The following is a 5613-nucleotide window of genomic DNA, read 5'->3' as shown; positions in this document are numbered from 1 at the left end:
GTTGGCACCCTGGGAGAACCTGGCATCTGCACCCCATCTGTAAGAATGAGCCGGCAGCCCTGCCCCTTGCCGGTCGCTAGGCTGGGGCTTCCCGACCGTACGACCGAGACCACGGGCTGCAGGCAGGTGCCCCCATGGGAAATGGGAACCAAGGCCAAGGGGAAGCAATGGCCAGTGAGAGGAGGGGCGTGGAGGCAGGGGGAGGTGGCCACCCTCCCAAAGACACCCCCCCGCCACGTTCCAGCCACTATACCAGCACAGAGCCTCTCGGAAGCGAGGCGATTTCTTCGTGCGGCCTGCAGGTGGCGGCGTTGTGACCCGGTAGGCAGGCCGAAGGGCTTCGTGCAGGGAGGAAGAACAGCCTCGGCCACAGCTTCACTGCTAGACTTTGTCAGTGTTTGTGGAGCCCTCGTGTCCCGCACGACAGCGCACGGCAGGGCCTCAGGCGGGGGCAGGGACGTGCGGAGGACACAGGTTCCCATGGAAGAGGACAGAGTTCTGTCCACACTTACGCGGGGTAAATCCAGAGTCAGTATTCCATCGTCATCAGTCAGACGACTCTGAATTGACTCCGGAACGTGCTCCGGCGCCGGCTGGTCTGCGCGGGAAAGCGCGGAGCAGCCTGTTCGTACCTGACAGGCCTCATTCAGTGCTGCTGAAAGGGCCCCATAGAAAACAAGGTGGGAGAGAGTCACATTAGGTTCTGGCTCCCGTTCTAGCTGACCTGTCTCAGGCAAAACTCCCACGGACGCGGAGAGGGATTTGTCTGAGACCTGGATGCACAAGTGCGGATTAAGGGAGTTGCAGCAAAAACCGCGCTCATCAATTAAAACATTTCCGATATATGGAAAAGTGTGTGTGCGGGGGCGAGGGGGGGGGACATTGGTCCCATAATGGCTATCACGAGGACATTACATTCCCCCGGCTGAAAGTACCCAAGGTAACACAGATCAGACAATTATCTGGGGCAGTGTGGGGGGCAGCGGCCAATTAACGCCACCTGTGGTGTACACCCTGTAATAGGAAACCAAGTGTGATCATACCGGGGTCCAGGGAGTGTCACTGAACTAGCTCTAGTTAATACGCAGCAGGGTCGTCTGAGCAGTCCGCCTGGTCAGTGAGCAGATCAGGAGGCTCAGGATAAGCGTGCTTTCCACACGCCCCTTTGCTTCCCATCCTGGCACCCGCCAAGCCCTGGGTGTCAAGACAGATTCCTTGGCACTTCGGCTTTCACCTCCAGAGCACGAGCGCCTGGCCTCAGCGCTCCACGCTGCAGGTAGCAACACAGGGCCCAGACTGATCTATTGCAAGGTCAGATGGGGTCACTGTGCATGTCGAGTCTGCCCCCCCCCCTCCTGCCCATATAACACAGGCCAGAGGGCTGCCTCAAAATCATTCCTCTTTGAACAAGAGCAGATCTTTTAGAAAAACAGCCAGGCTGGATTTTCAAATTGCCAGGGCTGGTGACCCCCCCACCCCGCCCACCCGGGGAAACGGTTCCAGGATTTTAAAAGTGTTCACATTTGCACCTTCTTTCCAGGCTGGATTTGTCTGGGTTCAGCTCCCAGCCACAGGTTGAAGCAGGCTCTTCAGAATTGCTACTCCTCCCATGCCGACCAGCAGAGAGCAGGTGGGGCTGGCCTGAAGTCCCCTTCTCCCCTCTCCACAATGCACCAGGCAGCAGGGGGACGTCAGGAAGCTGGTTTTGACTCTAACTACATCCACACTCGAGTGAGGAGTGAAGCTCTGACATTCATCCACCAGCAGGCGATTTAGCAGGTCTAGAGAAGACCCACCAAATTGAGCGCAGATCACTCTGTAGTTGACCCTGGTATGCAACCCCTGATGGGAAGAGCAAAGTGAATCAACTGGAGAGTTTCTCCTGTCACTTCCCCCGCGGGGTAGACCCCGCAGTGATGCGACCTGAGGTAAGTTATTCACACGGCTGGCGCTGTGGACTTTCGGTTGACATTCTGCAGCAATGCAGATGTAGGCTGAGTCACAGTCTGCCTCCCCGGCCGCAGTGTAGCGATGTGCTGCCCCCAGATGGGGCTGCCGCAAAGCCACAGCACAGCCTGTGCAGACAACTCCAGTGGCACACCGGTAACTCAGTGATTTGCGCTGACCGTCACTGCGTATCAGTAGCGGGCTGTCCGTGTGCACCAGGCACGCGCGGCGGGCCCCAGACCTCAGTGTGCCCACCCGATGGCTCCAGCCGGCCCACCGAGGATGCCATTGTACAGAACAAGATGGCATCCGCCACACAGTGTGGTCTCACGCCACGTGGAGAACTCCATTTTGAATGCGGGTGTCATGGTACGAAGTGACGGAAACAGCTACCAGCTTAGCTGGAGGCTTTCCTATTCAGAGTATCTCTGGGTTGGTTCACCACTGGGTTTCAGGGGCTGGTGCTGCCCATGGTTCCCAGCCATTCTCACTGTATTAATTGTACTCATGCGGTGCACAACTACAATAGGGCAAGTCTCTGTGTCAACAGGGCCAGCCCGTTGTGATGGTAGTGGTAATCCAGCCAATCAACTCCCTCCCTCTCCAGTGATTTGCATGCAATAATTTCATTGGTCATACAATGGAGACTGCAGAGCAGGGGCATCATTTGGCCCAGCTGCCACATCGTGCCCGCCCCCCCCCTCCCGCCACCTACAGCTCCCAGCACAACCCCCACAGATGCACTTGGTACAACCGCCTGCCAGTGCGCACAGTAACCGCCAACGTCAGCCTGAATACCTGCCAAACCCGGGTGAAGCAAAGGAAAGCCTGCACACATGGTCAAGGGCTCTTTTGTGTAGACGATCACCAGGTTCAGTCATTGGTGGGATTTGGGGGCTGTTGCCATCCAGTTATTAAACTCAGACATATTTGGCTTTTCTATTCACATGGCTTTATGAATTGCAGCCATGGACCAGCATGGCTGGGGCTCGGCAGCACATGGAAATCAAATACCATGACAGCTTTGTCACAGATTTTCATAGCAAAGTCCACTTTCATGCATTCGTAACTACTCACCCTAAATGCCTCTTGTTTCTGTAGGCGTCTGGCTGTGCAAAAAATTCAGCATCAGGACGTAAAAGAGAGTTGTTATTTATACCACTTCCTGTGCGACTTTGCACTTGTGTAATGTTTATACAACTCCCGGGCACTACGACTACATCTGAAGAAGTGGGCTGTGCCCATGAAAGCTCATGCTACTATCTCTATGGTTTGTTAGTTGGTAAGGTGCTGCTAGACTAGTTGTTTTTTAAGTTTTTACATTTGTAGTGTGTGGTTTTGTAAAGGGGGTGCATGTTTAAAACCCAGGGCAATGTGTAAGGTACACTTTTCTTTTTCTTTCTTATTTTCTCTCTGCAGAATCCTCAAGGAATGGAAAGAAAAAGCCAGGGCCTCATTATGCTGTGTGCTTTCAAAACATGGACCAAAATATTGCCTGGTGTACCCTCAAAATCATGCAATCCAAGTGCTGGGGAAGTGCTGTCGTCTCATGGCTGGGCGCAGGCAGAAGGGCATTTGAATGTCAAACTGTTCAGAACTGGAGCTAATCAAAAGTTTCAGAAAGAAAATTTTTCCCACCCAGAAATTGGGTTTTTCCTTAATGAAAAAGGTCATTGGGCAAGTCTGATTTTTATTTGCTATTTTATATGCAAATTTCTAAATGAAATAAATGAAACCATTGATTTGAGTTTCATTTTTCATCTTTATTTTTGGAAATTGTTCCCCTCCCCTTCCGAAGTTTGGATTTTTCTCCCCTTTCTTTTTTGGCCACCAAATGAGTGATGGCCAGGGGTAGGAATGAGGTTCTTTTCCTTTTTGTTCCTGTTTTCCTTTCTGCACTCTGCAGCTTTAACAGGTGGCCTCAGCTGTGGAAACAGGTCAGGTACAAAAAGAAAACTGAACCACTGAAATTCTGCCACAGCCCCACAGCTGGAGACCTTTTGAGGTGGGAACAGAAACAAAGAATAAGAAGCGGAAAACTAAATTGATCCCTGGACGCTCTCACTTGAACGCACTTTGTGGCAAAAAGTAGGGAGGAAGGAAAACGGAAATTTTGAAACTTTAAAAAAAAATTCTCCGATATTAAAATACGATATTTACACATATTAAAAATAAACAATAATTATTCCATTTCTAATCCTGCAAAATGGAAACACTTGTGAAATGTTTAGGCAATTTTTTTTTTCCATTTTCCAGGCCAGTCTATTCAGAATAAAATGCAGCACGTACTGCCGTTGGAACATACACCCTGAATGCAGCTTTTGGAAGGTTCAAGGACACGTGAAGTGGGCGGGTTGAGTTCCAGGCAAACCTCCACATTTATGTTTCGACCGGGTTGAGTTTTCATGGTTTTGACTCAAAACCGAAATGAATCATGGTGGTCACAGTCGCTTTCAACTCGGGGACAAACAGTGCCAGAGCGTGTGCAGGCCAAGAGGAATCAGCCACTCTCCCCAAAATGTGGTTGGAAGCAATGGGAACCAGATCTGCTGCGTTTCACACTGTTCTAGGAAACAGCCCAGAGCAGGCAGCTATGAGCACGTGGGCCTTTGGTGGTGAACGCGGAGAGCGGGGCGTGTGTGTGTGTGTGTCGCATCATACTCAGAGCAGCCTCTTGACAGGAGAGAAGCAGCCTTTCTTCTTTGAAATTAATGGCCAAGGATGCTCAGGGAAGGGGGTTGGGTTTTGAGGGGGGGGTCAGGACGGGGAGGGGGTGCAGGAGTGAGGGCATGGGGTGGGGAGCTCAGGACATGGCGTGCAGTGTGTGGGGGGACTCAGGGTACGGAGTTGGGTGCAGAAGTTAGGGCAGAGATTTGGGTGTTTGGTGGGGGCTGAGAGCAGGAGGTGGGGGTGCTGGAGTTAGAGCAGGGGGGAGGGAATCAGGGCAGGGGGAGGAAGGTGGGGGGCTCAGGACAGGGGGTTGGGGTGCTGAGTTGGAGCTGAGAGCGGGGCTGTGGGCACAGGGAGAAAGATGAGGGGCTCAGGGCAGTGGGTGGGGGTGCTGGAGTTAGGGCAGTGGGGGAGGGGCTCAGGGCAGGGAGATGGGAGGCTGGCGGTGAATGTACCGGGGCCGATTGTGGCAGTGAGGGTGGTGCTGTTCTGGACTGGCCCCAGCCCCAGAATGTCTAGGGAGAATCCAGGGGCCAACCCTGGCCTGCAGATGGTTTGGGAGTGGGTCTCGGGGGGGCCAGCCTTGGCCTCCAGCTGCTCCCCCTTAGCCTGCAGCTGGTGCAGGGGACAGGACTCGGGGGCTGGCTCTGGCCTCCAGCTGCCCTCTCCCGGCCTGCAACTGGTCTGGGGCTGGGTCTCTCCTTGTGGGGCCAGGCCACATTTCCCAGCCTCTCCTCCAGGGTGGGGAGGGTGGACTGTGGCTCCCAGCTGCAGCCTGTCTCTATGGTGGGGCCTCTCCTGGGTGCAGGCCAGGCTGTGCTGCTTGTCCCCAGGGGTGGTCCTGGGGGCTGCAGTGGCCGGACCAGTGGGCAGGGGGGAGGGAATTTCCCTCCTACCCAGCACTGTTTGGGACCGAGGGGGCACTTCCCTCATTCAGGGGTAGCCACGTGGAGCCGTGGCCCCAGCGAGCTACTCTCCTACTGATGCGCCTGCATC

At 54.1% G+C, this 5613-nt stretch overlaps 1 long non-coding RNA gene across 1 annotated transcript; it reads left to right on the top strand.

Annotated features, from left to right (window-relative positions):
- Positions 1-2648: 2648 nt before the first annotated feature.
- Positions 2649-4056, top strand: LOC142818799 (uncharacterized). Its single transcript, XR_012896451.1, has 3 exons — positions 2649-2786; positions 3049-3229; positions 3367-4056. It is a non-coding gene; the product is annotated as an uncharacterized LOC142818799 (long non-coding RNA).
- Positions 4057-5613: the final 1557 nt, after the last annotated feature.

Source organism: Pelodiscus sinensis, chromosome 18 (genome assembly GCF_049634645.1).
Source record: "Pelodiscus sinensis isolate JC-2024 chromosome 18, ASM4963464v1, whole genome shotgun sequence".
Classification (NCBI taxonomy): Eukaryota; Metazoa; Chordata; order Testudines; family Trionychidae; genus Pelodiscus; species Pelodiscus sinensis.
Note: the sequence above shows the minus strand (reverse complement) of the source record. Positions and strands in the feature narration are given on the sequence as shown.